Source organism: Pomacea canaliculata, linkage group LG2 (genome assembly GCF_003073045.1).
Source record: "Pomacea canaliculata isolate SZHN2017 linkage group LG2, ASM307304v1, whole genome shotgun sequence".
NCBI lineage: Eukaryota > Metazoa > Mollusca > Gastropoda > Architaenioglossa > Ampullariidae > Pomacea > Pomacea canaliculata.
The window spans coordinates 11,049,577-11,070,906 of record NC_037591.1 but is presented as its reverse complement, the minus strand read 5'-3'; positions in this window follow the sequence as shown (position 1 = coordinate 11,070,906).

Genomic DNA, 21,330 nt, shown 5'->3' with positions numbered 1-21,330 from the left:
TTGCAAGAGCAATTAAAAGCATGAGATTTTTAGCTATACCGATCAAATTCTTTAAAAAAAGAAGGAGAATTATTTTTCAACTACTACATGTTGGTTGATGGACTGTACTAGGAAGCCGATTTTCCTGCCACTAAAAAAATATAGTACAGTTGGACCTTTCAGTTCATTGGAAGCTTGAAAAAAAAAGAAAGAAAGCGTGATGGAAATCATTTCATTTCGTTTTCTGGCATCAAGACCGGAAACAGTTATAACACAGGCGACCTGGCTTTTGGAAAAGAAAAGTGCTGCAGGTGCTGTGACCTTTAGCCCCATGTCGCAAGACAGAGTGCGGAGTGGAGATGAAAGCAATCACAGCTGCCGAGGAGGATTGCAGTCAGCACAACTGCCGCCATGCCCCTGGGTATCGGTTAATAATGAACCGATTTCGCAATGGTCTGAGCTGTTCTAGCTGCTCATCAAGTGGATTGTCTTCAATAAAGGTCACAAAAACTACATCTGGGTTCCTGTGAAGCTGTGAAGAAGAGAGGTTTCTATTCTTGGAGTTTTTGAATCCAAAGAATCATGATGTAACCAAGACAGCACAATGCTCCATCTTGGCAGCTAACACCGAGATAAACAGATAGCTCTAAAATGCTTTCGACATGATTTCAATGACTTCGGCTTTTAGGGATTTCAAATACTTTAAAAGCAAAGAGAATAATTCGATGAGCATGTTCATCGTGTATTCAAGAAAGCTTCGATACCAAAATGAAGACTGATAACCTCTAACCTTTCAAATTGTGTAATGCTGAAACCCTTCTGAATGAATTTGTCAAGATTCATGACAATATGATATCAACTTAATGTATTCATTTAAAAAAAATTTAGTTACTCTTTTATCAGTGTGTAGTAAAAAAAATAATGTGATCAAATTGCAATAATAAAGCTCTCATTTACATACCAGTGACAGTTGGAGGGCTGCGTGTCCGGCATCAAAGGCTGTGATACTTCCGACAATAGAAAAGACTTTGGAAAGGTTTCATTGACGTGGAAATTGATTTTAGCAGACAAGAACTTGGTTTTAGTCCCAGCTGCTCCATCCTAATGAAGAGTCTTTCAAAAACAATTGAAATTCAACACCATCTACAACGATTTGTTATTCGCATTCACACTGGGTCAGTGAGATACATTTATATGTCCATTCGTAACTTGAAATTACAAATGTGAGCTTGAGATGCTCACGAGCTCATGCAGCGCCTCTTCATCATAGTTTTAGTGTTTATCGCCAATGGTAATCGCACATTAGCTACGATTAGTGTTGGTAACTCGGAGGTTTCTGAACAAACATCCTTTCGTGCATTGTTCATTTGTAAAACATACATTTTTAAAAGATTACCTCATGTTGGTACAAGATTGGCTTTGATAACTCTGTCAGTCCAAATATTGAAGAAAAAAGATGAAGATCATTTCCTTGGGGTCGAAGTAATGAAGCAGAGATATGCGGCTGACCCCGAGGTTGATTTGCATCATATTTAATCTGACAGACATCACGGAAGCATCCTCAAGCAGTAGAGGTGAAGACCTAACCTTCGGTTGCATACTTACCTCTAAGGCAGGGGTGGGCAATTAATTTTCCCAAGGGGCTGCATGAGAAATTGGGATGGTTTTAGAGGGCCGGACTAATATAGTTAACTCAGTGTTACCCAATACTGTATAGATAATATATATACTGGCGGGCGGGCCAGCGGCCGCCCCTTGCCCAGGTCTGCTCTAAGGTGTGCGACTGATTTCATTTCTACCCTACCACCTCTTTCCAGCATTTCTTTCTTTGATTATCAATCCCTATGGCAGCCTTCCCTCCTTAAGACCTTACTTCCGGTGAACAGTTATCCCTAAAGTAGGTTTACAGCCAGTCCATGACTACCGTCCCTGTATGACACTTGGGCTTGGGTTTGTAGTGATAGGACCAGTGGAACATCTCCAAAGATTACAATCAACAGACGCAGAAAAGACTTAAGAAAGAGGAAACCACTTCTCGCCTGCGAGACACGGGCTGGCAGCCTGCAGATGTTTACATCAACAGCGCGATGAAAAATACATTACTTCCACCTGCGCCGACAAACTGACAGAAGTACGAATATCGATTCCTAGCCACCCATCTCTAACAGACAAAAATTTAACTTTTAACATTTATGAACCGGTGCAAAGGTGTTGCTCCCATTGCGAAAAAAGTAGGGCGCAAAGCAAAATTGAGTAGGTTTGGTCTGTTTTTCTTCGATTTCCTGCTATTTATGTAGCCTGGAAATTCATTTGTAATCTTATAAGATTAATAATATTTGTCGCAAGCAAATGCAAAAATAATGCCTATGCTGCTTTTCGATTACTTTACAACTAATTTCTTTTTGGTGTTGTTTTACACTCTAGATTGCTCAAAGTAATTAACGATCCCATTGCTTTTCTCATTTTGTTTTTTTGAGGTTTTCTTCTCCTTTCCTGTAAGTGAAATCAAAGCATATTTAATTCTGAAATGATCTTTTATTTGTCGAATTTTCTGTCTATGGTGGACTTATAGGAAACATATTTTCATTCTTTTGCATCGTATTTGTTTCTTGATCTTTTTCCTCGCTTGCCTGTGTGGCCACCTCACACATTCGCCTGAAAACTTCAGAGGACTGAACTACTAAGTCTACCAGTAAAGGTTTTATCAAGTAAGAACAGCCCAAAAGCAAATTCTGTGTTTCGCATAAAAATTCAAGCTTGCAGCCGTTGCTTTTGCCCCCAGCCTTGCTGTCTGAAGACATGTCCTGAAGACATAGGATGTGGCAGCGTCCCTCCTCCAACCCGAGAGAATCGCCAGATGCAGACCTGGTAATCCTTGGGATTGTATGTGCTTTTGCAATCCATCGAGCCACTCGTCTTTATTTTTTATTTCTTTTCCCATTCTTAATTTTTTTTTCCTTCTTTTCGATATTTTCCGGTTCCGGTTGTGTGCGGGCTTGATCGACTTGCCAGACCTCGGTACTTCATCGTCTGTTCACAGTTCCTGTAATTATTACTCCATGTTTTACTGGTTGTCATGAAAGTATCTGCACCCTGGTACGTTTTCAATCGACTTCAAACCTGTACCACCGATGTATTTTCATCTCTCTGTGGAGAGCTGCAGCCGCATGATAATCAGCCATCTTGTTTGACTCTTGTACATTATGGCGGCGGAGCACGTGTACCTCATGCAAATGCGATCAACGCTCTTGCACCTCGACCTCACAGCAGACACCAACTCCTGGCTTTGAAAACATCGCCTACTACCCCATCTCTGTGCAACACCCTGCACGAGACTGACATTCATTATCGCCACCAGCCCCCGCAGCACCGAGCGAACCCACAGAGACTGGGGCCACAGACCGCGACTTCGACATCGTCTTGGGGCTGATGATGAGGGTCTGCTTATAGTCAGACAGACACTGTGTATGGATGGCATGCACCTCCTTGTCTGAGGCAAACATTTTTATTTCGATCCTCTTCGTTACACCTCCGTATCGTGCTCTTTAATTCTCGGTCTCTCTCATCCAACCAGCAAGCACGGAAGATAACTGAGATAACAACAGAGTTCATCAGAGACAATGATCTGGACATTATGCTTTTGACTGAAACTTGGCTCAGAGATTGTGGTGATGGGTGTATTTGTGTGGATCTGACCCCAGTTAACTACAATACCGTCATTGCCCATGCCAGTTACAGAGAAGGGATAGCTGTGATCTTTAAAACATCTCTCCTAAGTCACTTTGCGTTTGGCACTGACCTTCCCCAAACTCGTCATTTGAATTTATTAATGCAAGACTAAATGTTTTGAACCAATTTTATAATTTCATGATCAACTGAGCCACACGACTTTTTACTCTATAAACCACGTTGGTAATCCTAACCGATTTTGTTCTTGTCCTTTTAAAGGATTTCGATTAGTAATGGATTTCAGATGCACATTACAGACAAGCATGACTTACGATATCATATAAATGTCTCAATTATTTTCCTGTTTCGTCTGATGGAACTGAATCACATTGACTAGTAAGTTCTCGTAACTTTTTTTCAGTTCCCAATTAAGATTAGTGGTCCTGCAGTCAAAGATGTTCTTTCACGAAGGAATAGTGTTTGTATAAATTTTTATCGCTCGTGATTGTCTAAAAATACAGAAACCGTACATTGTTGCAGGTTTGCGGATAACAGTCCATAACTGTTTTAATTATTCTGATAGTTTTATTATTTGAAATGTATCATGTATCATGGGATGCAAACGCAGCGACACAGGACCAAATTCGGAACCATTCAGATAAAATCTGGATGGTCAGCTCCAAGCAGTAATTTAAAATGAAAATAAGAACATGGGGTTTAGCTTTGTCTTAGCAGTCAACCTAGCGACTAAGAGAAATATTTTGCCCTAGCCCCTGTGTGATGTGGACAGTAGCCACGGACCGAGGTAGAAAGCTACCATGGAGTTACTTTACCTTTGATCAGTTTGTGTCTAAATGTCACAAGTGTACTTGTAGTCCCTGGCTACCTCAGAGATATATTTTACCTCTGGTCTGTTACTCCCTGGAATAGAAGAAAGCAATCAGGGTAAGATCTGTTCTCGCTTTATGGAATGGTCTACATTATGCTTGATGCAAGAAAGACAGAGACAAAATATAAACATTACTGCATTGACCACGCCCGTAGATCATAAGAATTTAATTCCACGACAGTAGGATTGTAGCAAGGTGGTTGAAACGAACTATTAATGTTTTCTGGTAAGATAATTTCCCGTTTTATTGTCTATAGTTTATGTTTATGATTGATCTTGGTTAGAAAAGTTATCAAGACAAGTGTGAGTGTTTATGGATGCTTTCATTTTCTTATTTCTCTGAAGGTTAAGATGCGGGTGAATTTTTATTTTTTGACATTTCTGCGTGATTTGGCATTTTTACAGTATTTTGGGTGCTTCTGGAGTTTCCGTGGAAGGATTTACTGCAGTTGGTTTGGCTTGTAAAAACCATTAAGGATAGATGTTATCCTAGTATACATCCCAACGACTAGATTTTAGCAATAATTTGAAACTTTATGACAAATATTGTAAGGTCATTCTTTGATCATTAATTGAGATCGCTCACTCATTGGACATAATAATAAACTGCAGAAACTATTTTTATATTTTCCAAAATACATATCAGTTGTACTTCCTTCCATATCTAGCTAGATATCCATCTCTATCTGTATGTTTGTTTGCCTGTATCAGTAACTAAGTACCTCTCTGTTGGTATTTTTGTCAGAAGATTTTATTGGGCTCTTAAAGTTTCTACTAAGATCACTTAACTGCAACACGTTTCAGCAAACAGGAGGACACTACTCTGTCAGTGATTAAACGCAGAAATGAAAATTTTTAATTCATTTTCCAAAACCAAAATTTAAAAAAACGAAAGGCAGTATTTAAACTGGTGACATCTTCTGAAGACAGCTTGAGAGATGGTCTCATTTCTGGATACAATTTTTGCTTATGCCTTGGAGGGTACTTCAGGGTCTTGCTGTCCAATCCGATGTAAGCAGATCGTTATATCGACCAATCCAGACGCAATTTCCGGTGACAAATTCATTAACAACGCAAGTCCTGCTTAAGCAGTCACCGCATCCACTTCCCAGAGTCTTGATGCCCGATGGTCTATAACAAGGCGGCTACGAGTAGAGGATGACTTTCTCTGGACTTTCTGTCACAGGCTGATAAATACATCAAGGAAGAATCAACGACGAATATATTGCAAAAGAGAGAGATTGGATATTTCCTTGAAATTTACAAGTATAATAGAAGCCTGATATTCAAGAAATGGGAGAATATTCAAATCAATCATAGAGGAATTTGTGTGTACATAATGATGACAGAAATTTGCAGCTCTTTCTGGGAGTGATGACTTTCATGGTGATATGAATAACACTTTAGACTGGTTCTCCCTCTCCTCCGCCTCACTAATGTAGGTTTATCCACAATTTCACCTCCTGTCCTTTCTGTTGACCTTCTTGCAGGCAGGGAACAAGGACTGACAGTCTTGGTAAAGGCACAGAGCTTGAAATAAGAGTGGGCATTTCCAGGACTATTAAGAGCATGTTATGGTAATATCAATGGAAATGGAACGTGTAGAGGACAACAGAAAATGGATGTTAAACGTTGCATGCAATATTTTAGTGTTGGGATGTGATATTACTGAGATATAAACAGTCAGCTGTCGATTAAGAGGCTAAACTTAAGTCCCGCTATCTCCTCCTCTTCCCATAAAATAGCTAATCTTATAGCTGATTTTTTTTTTCTTAAGCGCCAATTTAAGGGAAAAAATCTTTCTTTAGTCTTCTGCAGTTCCATGTCTATCTCCGTATCCATGTCTCGATTTATCTCCACATCTACTTATCTATTAGATTACGACATTAGCTTTATAGCTATGTTTCTTTAAGTGTGTCTATATAGCTATGCAATTATATATCTCTGTGTCGACGTTTCTATGCGTCTGATGTATCTGTTCTAAGCTGTCTGCATGTCTGGTAGTGAAAACAGTTGCATGCTGTAAGGACAGTAAGCTTTTTCCCCCATACACCATTTCCAACATGGAGTCTCCTGGTGCATGACATGACAAACGCACAATAAACAGAATGCAGTGAGAAGTGTTCAGCTTGCAGTAATTCCTCCGTCAGAGAAAACTGACAGGAAATGAAAGGTTTAGCGCATTCAGGGTTAAGAAACACGAAATAGAATCAGGAAGCGAGGAGAATAAAACGAAAATGGAATTTTCCTTTGTTGAAAAAAAAAGTTTAGCTTACATTTATTTCCCTTTGGTTTGATAACATCTTTTGTATACTGTTTAATTTCTTGCAGGCAAAATAACTGCAGACAATTCCAAGATATTGTTTGACCTTTTCTGAAAAAAAAGGACATCTTAAATTTTATCCCGACCACATTTACTTCTTTCTTTCACAATTATATTCATTCTTGCTTTCTTTCATTTTTCTGTTCTTTATATCTTTCTTATTATTTGTCTGTTTGTGATATTTCTTTTATTCTTTCTCTTTCGTTTTTATTTTCTGTCTTTCTTCTTTCTACAATTTTCTGATTGACTTAAAATGTCATAGCTAGTTGTAGAGAAAAAAGTTCTTAAATATGAGTGCGAGAAACATTTGTGTTTAGGACATTAGCAGTGCATGATATGTTTTTATCGTTCAAAGTTATTAAATGTACTTTAAATGTAATTCAGTTTTCGTGTAAAACTATGGTTGTAAACAAACACCATTCTCTTTCTTTGTGTGCATGCGCGTGTGTGTGTGTGCACGCCGACCTGTATGTATTCACATCTCTCTTTCTCCTCTGTGGGGTAGTGTGGGAGTGAATAAGTGAGTGAGTGCAAGAGAGGGTGTGTGAACGTGGGCGTGAGTGGTCATATTTTTTTGTGAATTTGTGGGATTTCACAAATAAAAGAACTATTGTATAATATTCTATTATGTTAAAAACAAAAGACTTTTTAAAGCAAAAATGTGGAGATCTTTAGGTTGTTAACACCTAAAGCTGTCTTGTGTTACACCGACACTAAACTTATTTTAAAATAAACGGAATTCCCATACTGTAGGAAATTTTCTCGAAGATCTCTCAACCAATATAATACAATTGGCTAGAATTATAACATGACAGTAAAACGGTTTATCATGATAGACATTCGCCAGATCTTCTGACAGTAAAGAATAGAGAGCCGGTGAAACTACCAAAGTTTTTAATAACCTCCGCGCCTACAGAAGTTTTCTATGGATTGTAATCTCTTTTTTCAAAATTTGTTAGTTGGCCACGTGACATTTTATGATGGTTCGCTTTCTTTTTCATCCTTTCTTCCCTTTTTATGTTTCTTTAACCCAGACGCATATGATGATATGGCCTGCCACAAAGTCTTACTAGATGAATGTGTGGGATCACCCTAGTTATTAGCATCATTATTAGTAGTTATTGACAAGATCGTCGACAGACATCACTGATGCACATATTGTTTGGGAAATGTATGCGTCTCGTCATGGCCTTTCGATAATGCAGTGAATATTTTTTCCATAATAATAGTCAGCAGTACATCACTTTTTCCCACTTTCCGTGCATGTGGTTGGTATTTTCTTCCTGTCCTCATTCATCTGTCTTTTGACTCTTCTAGTTAATTAATCATCTCCCTATCCTACAACTATCACTTAGAATTTTCTACTTCTTTTTCATTAAAGTTTCTCTTTTGTTTTTTGTTTATTTATTTTATCTTTATTTTACGTATTTCTAGTATATTTGCTTTTGTATTTTCTAGGACAAAAAGTGAAATGCAATTTTCCCTCTCTCTTTCTCTCTCACATATATATTTATTGCCGTGGCCCGAGCAAAAAAGCGTTTCTTGCCTTCATAAATCTTCCTCATGATAACATATGTGGAGCAGTGGAAAAGAAACTACTTATCGTTGTATTTCAGCCAAAAGTAGGAAAAGTAATATTCTCATGATATAGTATTGAAAACTGCACAACATGTATATGAGAAAATTACGTTTCAGAAAAAAACGAAGGGAGGGATAAGCTCAACACCTCACCTGTAGAAGAGAACTGTGAACTGCACATGCACCTCAGATGGAAAAGTTATACTGTATCTCACGAATAACAGAAACCCACCTCACAGACAGAAAACACAGCAAACTAAATGTTGGCAGGTAACTCTGCTTCAGGGCGTTTACCCTGGCGTTCTCCTCCCAGTAGACAACCACGGAAGATGAAGAGAGAAAGATGGTTGAGAGGATGCTATCCTAACTGATCGACAAAAGAGTCATGAACCACACCCGCCAAAGCGAAAAACTAAGTGAAGAACACTCATCAAAACAAATCAAGCCTTTACCATACTAAAAGAAATTTGGAAGTCGAATGCTCTAGGGAGGAATACAAAATTAGGAATCTTCAGAAAGCTATGTCCCTTCGATCTTACTCTATGGAAGTGAGCGCTGGAAGATATCAGCAAAAATCAGGCAGAAACTAGAGACCTATTAAACAAAATATCTGAGGAAAATCTTCAAGATATTCTGGCCTATCATAATTAGTAAGTAAGAAATACTTACAAGAGCCAGCTGCACAAATATGACAACCATAATCCAAGAAAGAAGATAAGCTAAATAAGTAAGCAATAAGCGTTCGCATGTAAATGACACCGCTTGCTGAGAATTCGTTTTTTAATTTTTTATATTCGTGAAGGAGCTCACAGCCAGTAATAGAGACAAACATACGCGGCAAGTGAAGCTTGCTAACTTTTAAAAGTAAATAATTGGAGAGAATTGTAGCTACATCTTGAAATACATTCTCAGACATGTTAATGGTGCCAGTAGTTAGTTGCCAATTTAGAAATTTTTCTTCTGCTTCTTCTTTTTGTTTGGACCATTTTCTTTCCTGTATCGTTTAATCGTTCTTTCGTGGAAATCTTCTGATCCAGCTGGACCTTCGTGTGTTAGCCATAATTATGGCATCATGTGTAAAGTGATACAATAATAAAGTAATGATAACTTAGTAAGGGATCATCTATATTCTATATATCCTTCTGAATATATAGAAGAAGCCTTGAAAATTAAAAAAATAATAATTTAGTGTTTTATTACACGCCATATAAATTAAATATAGTTGGATTTTAAAAACTATTTTGAAGGTAGCTTGGTGATAGTAACAGGAGCGAATTATTATTGATGAATGATATTGCAAATTGGAGTTCTATTCGTAGTTAGGTTTGCAAATTGTCAGCCAGCGTACTTATATAACATATTTTCAACTTATTGCTTATAGACAGTCAACCTCTTTTCGCAAAACTGTGTTAAATAATAATGTTCCATGACAGCTTACTTTTATAGTGTAGAATGCTGATCACAAACAGGAGCTCACTACACTTAACAAGACGGACACGAACCAAAGACCTAAAACAATAATACATTAATTTACTGGCTGGCTCTTCACAACCACCGTAACCAATATCACATTCCAACACTTTTTCCAAAGCTTTATTGTCACGATAAAAATATTAAATTGAGGAGGCTTGACTTCATGGGCTAACTGCCTAAACATAAAAAAACCCAAACTTTCTTAACTCCTGGCTTTGGTTTCGTGTAAGTTTTTAAGCCAGTCTTGGCACCAAGCTATGGGTTGGACATGTGCTCCGCCAGCAGACAGCAGACCTCTCCAGAGTCGCCCTACGATGAATTCCAGACGGCCGAAGAAAACGAGGCCGCCCAAAAGAAACTTGGAGAAGAACAGTGGAAAGGGAGATGAAAGGAAAGGGCTGGACATGGGGTCACCTAGAGCGGGTTTCAGCCGATCGACGTCGGTGGCGGACTCTGGTTGGGGCCTGATGCACAAAGAGGAATAGATAGATAGACTGGCACTAAGCTCAGGTTCTTCAACTAAAATTCAATCCATCTCAGCTGGCTTGTATGCAAACGAGGTTTTGAAAATGAGTTAAGTCTCCGGTCCCTGGAAAGTCGACTACTTACATCATATTATAAGTGGACTTACTCCAGACCGGTGACTTAAGGCTTAGTTTTTAGATATACTATGAAACTGACCCCAGGTTCCAATGACAGCATTTTTGGATCGAACGTCTTTCTGTTGAATTAGTGTGTGTGTGAGAGAGAGAGAGAGAGGGTAGAATAACGACTTACAAGAAAATACAAAAAAGGTTGTGTGAGTTTGTACTCAATGTTCACTGACTCCCTTTTTATCGTTTCTGCATTGCCCAGCCAGCGGCAGACATTTCTTGATCGTCATTATATGCCCTGCAGTCTGGCGTCATCGACGGAGTGGTGTCCCTGGGGTTAGATCCCTGCCCTCGCCAGCGGGCTGTGTTGCAGCCCAATTTCTAGAGAGCAGAGGCGGTCTGTCTTCTCAGCATCCTTTGCGATCAGTGGTACGGAAGCAATAACGAGGCGGGGCGCGTGGTTGACGTCAGCGTTGTACACACGACCACACATCCCTGGACGAGACCAACAGGGTAGTCAGGGTTACGGCCCACTTGGGTGCGAAGTTTTTTTAATCCCCGCTTTGTTGTCTCTGGTCCTAATGTTCATGAATACACCAGTCGGGGATCACGTGCATCGTACATGCGTTTGCGTGAGTGAGTGAGTAATTTCTGTCACTAATTTTGAGTTTTATTGTTTAAGGCATAATTATTTTCCGTTCTAAGGCTGATGAAGAAACAAACTGCTTACATTAATATTGCACACGATATTGCTGCTCTGTCCAGCGAACATACAATATCTTTAGGTCGGTGAAGCATCACCAGACAAGGAAGCAACTAAGGAGTTCTTTGTTTCTTGTCTAAGGTTATCTTAAAACAATCCTTACTTCCACTACTTTACCATAGTCTCATGGAAGAGAGCAGTCCCCTCAAGCCAGTTAATCGAAGAAACATCACTCTACACATACTTCCTTTTCTACTTTCGTCTTAATTCTCAGCCGAGGTCATAACGGACTGACCACTAGAGCCTGACTGTTCACCATCAGTAGACTCCTGCCGAGGGCCATCTTGTAATGACTGTGAGATGAGACTGAAATATAATATTCGCAAACACAAATACTGCCCGCGGGAATCAGACCATCGCCTGTCAGGGAAAAAGCGGTCTATTCAGAGTTGAAGAAGAGAGAAGATGGTATAGGTGTCTAGGCGGGGACAGGAATATATTCCTGTAAATTGCTTCAGGTCTTCTTCGACTGTGAAGATGGCGAAAGGTACGCCTTGATAAGGAGATGGCATGGGTGAACAGACAGAGAGACATCATAGAGACCAAAGCTGAGAGAGAGATAAAGAGAGAGACAATAGACTCCGGTAGGTGCCAGACATCTCGCATTTATATGAGTATTTATTAACACTGTCTTGCTTATGTAGGTATTTATCAACTCATTATGCATCTCTTGTTAGAACGATCTATCTTCATCGTTTTAGTTTTATTAACCTTCCTTCACTCCGAAAATTAAGCTGGTGCATGCCACATCAACATTTCATCCGATTTAGTATTAACTTCACAAATGTGGCTATTATCTTTCATTTCTCTGTAATAGTGTGTGTCCTTTTTCTCTAGTATAGCTTGTCTTGCAGTCTACTCATTGCTGACTGTTGACTATTATACTTTCGAAGACTATCCTACCGGCTAGTCTTTCATACAACCCTGTTTTGTTAAGATGTATACATAAATTACATTTATTCTTACGGATGTATGTACCAGCGCACAAACATACATACACACATGCATGCATTTCTTTTCTTTGTACCCGGCGATTGACAAATCCTTCACGATGTCCCTGCTCCATCAAACAAGCGTACCGCTACTTCGGGTATGGGAAGCCATCCACCACTCCATCCCACGAGAAAGAAAGAGAGAAAGGACCATGGGAGCACGTGCCGAGGTGGTGTACCAACGGGCACGCACGTCAATCTCGTGTGCACGCCTGTTGTACCACTTGAGTACTGGCTTTGGTTTCCTCCCCATCTCCCCCTCTATCGTCTGCTTGCGGTCTGGAGAGACCCACCATTCCAACGTCCCACGCTCTGCCAAGAGAAGCAATGATTATCCCTCAGGGTCTTTCTAGAAATCATGTAGTCTCTTGGACACGGCTTTTTGAGGTCCTTATGTCGGTCAATCCATAGAGAGAAAAAAAAAAGAATTTCAATGCTCTTTTCATAACCTTTATCATCATCATCATCATCTTCGTCGTTATCATCGCATGATAAAAACCCATCATTTTCAGCCACCTACATTTCTACAGGGCTAGAAATCCTCGACAAGATGTACAGGGAAGAAACACACACGCACCACTCAACCTTCCTGTAACTTTTCAATCATTATCACCTTTTTTGTTCTTCTCCTCAATCACTCTCCTTCCGCCACCAGCCTGCACTCTTCTGCCAGAATCGTCACGGGAAAAAAGGGGCCGACAAGACAGGCTCGGTGTCAGGGAAATTCCATCGCTAGGCAAACAAATCCAATAAACTTATTTCCAACAAGGTTTCAAGATCGGGGGAGGTGAGGGAGGATGGTAGATGGTGGGGACGGGGCTGAACAGAGAGGGTGAAGGAGGTGTTTTCAGTGTTCCCGAAAGCCTTGAATGTCAAGAGATCACTCACCTTTGACCGTGTCTCCCTTGTCCACGGGGCTGACATTCTGCAAAGAGACCTTTTTTACAAAAAAACAAAAACAAAAAGCGGCTATCGGATTGGTGTTCTTGTCGAACATCAGTCGAAGGCAGCAAATTGCTGGACCCTTCGTATTTTTTATTTATTTATTTTTTTTTAGTGTGTGCACGTGTCTGGCCAAAAGCGGTTTTTGTTGGAGGATCAAAGTGCTCCGCTGTGTTGCGACAGAGCATAAAGCTGACGACCGCCAGTCATTCGTCCCCCGGCTATCATCCACATGGCCTTGAATGGACAGTCCGGTGGGGTACCATCGTGCCCTTGCAATACAGAAAACCGTATGAGAAAAATAGTGAATAGAATGATGGAAGATGAAGATAATTGTCACTGCCACTCGCTGAAACTTTTCTCTCTCTCAGAGATTTTCCCTGTCACTTGTACTTGTCAAACTACTAACAGAGACCGGGGGTTGGCAAAATTGCCGATATCGTTTCCTTGGTAACCACCCTTTTTTTTTTTTTTTTTTTGCATAACTCGTAAAAACAAAAATCACACAGGTCACCATCCACCCAACTCCTAAAAACAAAAATCACACAGGTCACCATCCTCCCATCCAGTCGATCAGACAAACAGCAAGAATAGAGAAGCTTTTTTTTTACAGACTTTCTACGAGTATTGAGTCCTTTTCGCAGCTTTTCTTGTTGTCTTATTGTATCCATGTGCATAGATATGTATGGGAGTATGTGACTTACCTAACTCTGCTATTACATCTAAACTCTTTTTTTTCTTTTCACGAGTTCGAGGCTTTCTCGTGACGCTGACGCCTACCATGTCCTCAACTAATTTTTTTCTCGTTTCAGTCCTCTGTAATTTCCTCACAGCCACTTCTGCTCAAACTTCCTTCCAGTGTCGCTAGTGACACCAACTAACCATCTCTTTCTGAATCTTCTTTGTATGATTGGATCTTCTTTGTATGATTGGGCCTCCTGTATTATGTTTTACTTCTTATTTTTATTCGCGCACAATTAAAAAAAACATCAGATCATTTCCGTCATATTCTCGGAACTTTAATTATTTTGTGGCAGTTTCCTTTAAAAGACTGATTTTCTTTATTATGCCCTCAATTCGACACCTGTTTTTGTAGTATTACAGCGGTTTGGAAGTCCAAAAGTTTTTCTTCTCTGGTACTGACTTCAGCTCAACGTTCTGACCATCGCCACATTTTCTTTATCCGTTGATGAAATACATTCAAAATTCTACTTCCTGTTTCCGTAGCCCTACTTGCTGTTGAACCTTTTAGTTTGACAGAATTGTGCTCAACACTCACTCACTCAGGTTAACCTTAGGAGACTCAAGAGGTCTTCAGTCGATTTTTTTCAGGACCCTCACGGATACAAGGCAGTCGACTTTTCTCTAAGATGCCATACTGCATGCTCCTTTGTTGTAAATGTATTAACGAGTGTGATTGTCTGGTCCAACATCTTCACGTGCAGTGCAATGTAAAGTTTAATCTCTTTTTTTTTTTGCAGTACTGGGAATGCAGACCAGGGAATGTCATTCTCAATCGACATCCCCAGAAAGTGATATAAAACGTTCTTTAGTTAGTGTAAAATTTACTGAATCGCTAAATGTTAGAAAGAGAAATTTAAAAAAAAAACTAAAGAAATAACAGAAAATAAAAAAATACCCCCTGTTTTCGAATAGACAACAGTGAAAATTCCCTTCAGAAGCTCTTTTATTGTATACAAAGATGAAGGGAAAAGATGCCGAGAGAAATGATAAGTTACAACACATTGAGTCTACTGTTAAATAAGGAAATCCACATTATATATATATTGACTTTATTATTATTATTATTATTATTAATTTTTATAAATTTTTAGCCCAATAAATATAAACGAGATCAGTTTTTTTTTAATCTTATGATTTCTCATCACTAAAAAGGTTGTTTAAGATAATGAAAACTGCTCAGCGTTCTCGCCACCAAAAGATATATTATGTAATTCTGCTCGACATCATCGGTCATCATCATCGATCATCAGCAATGCCTAGCCAAGGCAAGACATCTTTTGTAACCCATTAAGGGAATTTATTTCAATACCCTTGGGAATATAAAGAAAAATGCATATTAAAGAATGACAAACTGTAACTGAGCTACAGGAATTTGGAGTTGACTTGCATGTCCCTCGCTTTGTTCAAAGTGTGGCATGCCGGGATACCATAATTCACCGACTGCAAAGTATTCAAACACTGGTTTACTGTCCTTTTGGGGAAACGAGCTGCAGAAAGCAACAATTAAGTTAGATAATTCAGTGCATTTCTATCACGAAAGTGAGTGAGAGAGAAAGAAAGACTACTTTACCTCTAAGTCAGTTGGAAAACTAATTCCTATTTAAATATTTCACACTTTCCACTTACTAGTCTTTGAATGGATCTTTTTAAGGATATATTAAATGGGTTAATCGCGAATCTGCTGAATTCCAATATTCTTAGGAATTGGTAAAAGAACAAGAAACAATTTTATGTCCCACTTTTTTTATGAAACCCTTACTGCTGCCTGGTTTCCCGCCATGGTTAGAATGAGCCCCAGGCCATATTTCTGGAAACCTTCGCACGCAATGCTATGAACCGGAATGGAATACTCGGCCTGGTCTCCTGCTTTACTGCCATCGGTTCGTCTGCTGCTCGCTTTTTCTCTTTTATGTTGAGGGGAGAGAGGGGGGAGGACTGAGTAGAAAAGAAGGCAGTCCACGAATTGTTTAGGCAAAGCAACGTGATAAACATGTAAATGACCGTTAAACTGTAAATAGCCATCGCGGGGTTGGTCTGGATTTTGAGACTACGTACGTGCACGCATCTCTAACAAAAGTACTTTTAAGTATTTTTGTTGGGCCTGTTACTATAGCCATCCTGTTGTCAGGCCCTTTAAGGGTTAGTTCTGTCGAGGGATGCTTGAGATCTGGTCGACGGAGCAACGCAGTTAAAACACTTGACGAACAGGGAAAGAAAGTGATAATGAGGGCGGGTTATATGTTATTTGTATCATTCTAATGTTATTAAACCATCTTATGTAAGTCATAAAGGGACAAAGTGAGAGATTATGCATTTGAATAAATTTCATAGTCTTTGGGATTCCTCACAATACAAAAACTAGCAATAACAAAAAATGTCTAAAAAAAATTACGAAAGTATTCATTTCCTTATTTGAATATTAAAAGTTCGTCCCTTCCTTAAGACTGTAATAATTTGTTTTGTAAATCAGCTGTTGCCGGTCTTTTTTGTTTACTTTTACCAAAGTTTATTCAGTCTAAAAAAACTTGCTGGTTTTTTTTTTAAACCTTCTCCTTGAGGCATGAGGTGATTTGTTGGACTTGCAGTTAGCAGGAGCAGCGTGTTCCTGACACATCCAAGCAAGCCAAACAAATTATCTGAACATAAAACAACTCGGCCTGCGCCATGTCCTGTCGCCGAGGTCTTGGCTCGTGGCGCACAGTCCTGCTGTGGGAAATAAAAGAGCAGCAAAACAGCGACTACAATTTACGGGCCTGATGAAAAGCCTCCTGAAGGAAGCCTACTAGGTTGCTGTCAGTTTAACCATGCAGCACGGTGTGTCCAGTCAGCGAACAGGAATTTTTGGTAAAATACAGTCTTTGGGGCAACAGCGTGAACTCCGAAAATCAAAGCCAGTCTTGCACTCAGATTGCTCTGTAACACTTCCCATTGTGTAAATGTACTGTAACACCTCACATTTATGTAAATGGACTGTGACACCTGACATTGTAAGTGATAACACCTGTCAGGACCAAGATTATTTATGAAGGATCGTCATCATCATGCAGAGATAAATGGAGGATTTAAAGGCTGTGCGAAGAAAAAAACATCTGTTGGGTTGGCAATAAAAAGTCATGTTTTGTATATTATAATCTGTACGGTGTCCAAAATGCAAGATTCGTAAAAAAAAAAACCCAAAGAACATCTTTTCTCTTTCTTCATGCGGACCGTTGGCGCGGCGGTTAGCTCGTATCACCAATACAGTGAGAGTTGACTGTCCTAGGTTCAGATCTTGTCTCGAACACGTTGTTCTTTCTCTTCATGTGGCATCTGTTTACAGGGCTAGCTGCTTTTGCCGTAATACAATTTTTTAGTTAACTGATTTTTTTTTTTTTTAAATTATGTGTTGTACCTAAACTGGCATCCCCTTTACCGTCGATGAGAACAGTGTTGATGTAAGGCTTCTAAATCTTTCGCAGCTGCAGTTCCTGGCAATATAATGGAAAATATTCAGAGAGCATCCCGATCGTGTTGTTCTCTTCTTGTACAAGAAGGATACAAATTGATAGAGGAAGGAAGATGAAAAGATGATAAGAGGACGGCAGGAAGGAGAAGGATACGTGCCTTAGCAGTAATATCTCTGTCACGTGACCAAAGATAAACACGTGTGTGTGCTCGCGGGCGCAATGAAAATATTTTTAAATGCAAAAAATGCAGCCAGAAATATGCTTCTAAGCAGCTACATCGGTCAGCAAGAAACGATAGCAATCAGTGCACTCTCGTCTTTGTCTGCAAGACAAACAGACAAGCGTTATCTGTAGTGGAACCTTCGGGACTCGCCAGGAAACGATTGTGCTTTGAGTGACACCTCCATCTTTTGTGCGGTGCAGATGAATATTACAGGCAAGCTGCTATAGCCGCTTCCACTACAGATCGACTTTACACATCATGGAGCTAACCTCCAGGGTGAACCCGCGGGACAATAGATAATATTCATATAGAGTAAGTAATGTGCAGGTGATACAACTCTGCTCTTGATGCAATTGTTTTTGTGAGAAGTATAAAAGGAAATGTGATTTGTCAGTGATTTAGCCTCCTCGAGCAAAGAACCTCAAGCTAAGAGGCTTCACAGAAATGAACTCTGTACTTTCTATTAACATCCACAAGTGTGATAGAGACCTTTTTTTGAGTCCGTATGTTTACATTTTATTTTGGTCACTTTTTTTCGTTTACTTTTTATATCTGGCTCCCCACATCCTAAATATTTCACTCTTTAAACAGGCCCCTAGGAAAAGATAGAACAGATGCATCAATGTCTTCCAAATGTGACTGGAGTGAACAATTATCTTCTTTAGGCCTTAGACTGTTACACGAGGCACACAACAGGACGTATCGATGGGAGCAACAGTCAAGGGATTCATTAACCTTTGGCGTCCATTATCATCTGACTACGTGTAACAATAAAGTTTTCAGTGGCCTGCAGGCTCACGATTATCTTCAGAAAAGATTCCCAAACATTTTTACCCCAAAGTAAACAGAGTCTCTAAGCGAATCGTGTTGACCACATTAATCAAGATCATTGGCAATGATGTATTAGACAGCTGACTGGCAAAGTTCTGACATCAATGGTCTGACAACAGCACCAGTGCCAGTAAAAACGATAACACTTGTCAACCAGTCCTGAATAAATGTTGTGACTAACCTTCAAAAACAGGTTAAAAAAAACCACTTCCGTGAGAAGTCTATAATCTGACATTTTCCATTTCTCTTGCAAAGTTAATGTTACTATAACACTAATAGAGTGCCAGGAGACTCATATCTCTCTTACGGTTCTCATCATGCTGTGACTTTTTTTTTAAAAGATCAATTTAGATATCACACTGTTCTTGTTTACATACATGTTCCAAGGGCAAAGCACTGTCTGACTCTTGGTCCTGTTTCGCAAAAAACGACAAAATTTACTTCAGCTAGGAGACATGGGTAGGAGAATTAAGAGGAAGCAAGTTATTTCCTCACTCACGAATTCCTCATATTCCCATCAATTTTTTATGTGAAATTGGATTTAATATCATTGGCATTTTATGACGAGGTCAATTTAGTTCAGTCCCTTGACTTGGACTGGCCGTTGGGAAAACTGGATTGAGGTAGCAGTTAGCTAGTTCTTCCTTAGAAGCCTCGGTGTTGGCCTCCCTCTAGGGTCCTAGAGTTTATGGACATGGCTGCTCCAGGCTGCGTAGTCAAACCAAGCAAGCTTGAGCCCTTTACTGTTGTAGGAGGGGGCTCTTTAGTGATAGGGGCAGAAAGGCACAAGGGAGTTGACCAAACAAGTTTGTAGTAGTTTTATAAGGTACTTAATCTCGTGTTTATTTCAGAATGGAAATTACCACTAACTCGTACATTTAGTACTAGGTTCAAATCTTATGGTGTTTTTGAAATCCCGTTTAGCCTGCGATCACTTGTGATGTGAATCGTTTACTTATCATCTTTGGCTTCCAGCTGCTAGAAGATGAGGGACTTCTTTCAGCAGTTATCCGTTTGTATCGATTCCTGCTTGGTTATCGCCATAGGTCTTGTCAGCTCTGACCCTCTATGACATGTTCTTGCTCTGTCAGTGTGTTGATGTTAACAATGACTTTCTTCTTGTCAGTTCTCATCTCCATCCGACATCTGTATTTGCCTGCTGAAATTTGTTACTGCTTTGCATGCCATGGCATCAATGTTAAGTTGCTTCGGTATCTATTTCCCATCCTCTCTTAAAACTGTGTACAACCTCTTGTAAGTCTGGAGGCCCAGGGAATATTGACATCTGTCTTCAGCTGGACATTGTACCGGTCCTTGTAGTATTCCGTCCACCGGTTTTATACATCAGTGTCTTTTGTGAGAAGATGCAAGTCACTGGCTTCGTTAAGTGAAGCCTTTTGCACTCTTGTCTCCTTGGTGATAACCTCGGGTATCTGGTGTCAGTTACTGTTCCTCAAACCATTCCCTTTCTATGTTGAGGCTGTGTTCTTCAGTCTAATATTCCTTTGTTGGCTTCATATTCTTTTTGACTTCTCTTTACATATTTACAGTCATTGACTGCTGGTATAAGGTAGTTTTTCTGCCTTGTTAAAGTTGTCCTTTTGTTCCACAAATAAAAGATAACATTACTGACCTAGGGATACTTTTTCCTCTTCAGCCTCTCCACCACTTCATCCGCTGTAGAGTATCTCTTCGACACTGCCGGCAAGGGTGTCCTGTCACACTCCAAATCACGGGTGACAAATTTGCCTCCAGCCTTGAAAACCTCTGTGATCTCTCAACTTCTTCCAGTCAAATCGAATTCGGGGATTTGTAGTGTGATGTTTCAGATTCAACTTGAGTTTCAGAAAAAAAAAAATAGAGACAAGGACTGGATGGGGAAATATAACTTAGGATGTGCATGCGCAGAATTAAGCCACGCACTCGTTTTTTTTCGGTTTTTCTTTAAACAGTGTATTCTACAGGTCGTTATTGTTTTGTTTCTTTGACATGGGAAAAAAATCCGAGCTGTTCTGCGTAGAAAGGTCGACACAGTTAAAAATTGTTCTCGTGCGAATTAGAATAGCTTTGGGATAAATTCCATTAGTTATAGAAGTCCTTTCCAGTCAGAAACTTTATTAGAAAAGACTTCTTTATATAATTATATAATATTCTGTACACTGTTAAAGCGCCTTTACCTTTCACTAAATTGCGAGCGGCAAAGCAAAATGAAGAAAAAAAAAATGACATGTAAGTGTAAGCAGCTTTCTTTTCTTAAATATGTTTCTCTTCGAGAAAAGACAAATTACAGGAGACATTAAATGATTAATCCAACAATTAAATTTATATTCTAGGGACATTAAAAGTACAAAGTGTAATCAAGTATTGTCCTCAAAATGTCATCCCACATTCAGCTGAGGAAGAGATAAAAAAAAAATTATACATTCTTAGCAGCCGTAATCTGATCTAAATATAGTAGTGGAACAAGTGACATTGTTACAAACGGTCAAAAAAAAAAAAAACAACAAAAAAAAAACCTACCCCTAACCTGAAGGCTAGGTTACTGACAAAACATGAATCTATGTAAAAACAAATATTAGATAAACACTCAGTGGATGCTAATTTGATTCTTTCTTATTTCTCGCTATTAAAATAAATAGATTACAATAGATAATTAAGGCGGTAATGGTTTTGACTCAATAAAGAAAGGGAAGCTGCAAATGATCAGTTCAGAACCTCCACAAATTAGACGAGATACCCGTCACACTACTCCACTGCATGGAGTCCGCTGTCTGCTGCTGTAGCCTGAGGTTTCAGACTCACCGAGCCCAAGTCTTGATTACAGCCTGTGACAATAGTTGAATGTGACCTTTTTTTAAAATAATCTCTTTGGCATCAAGATGTAA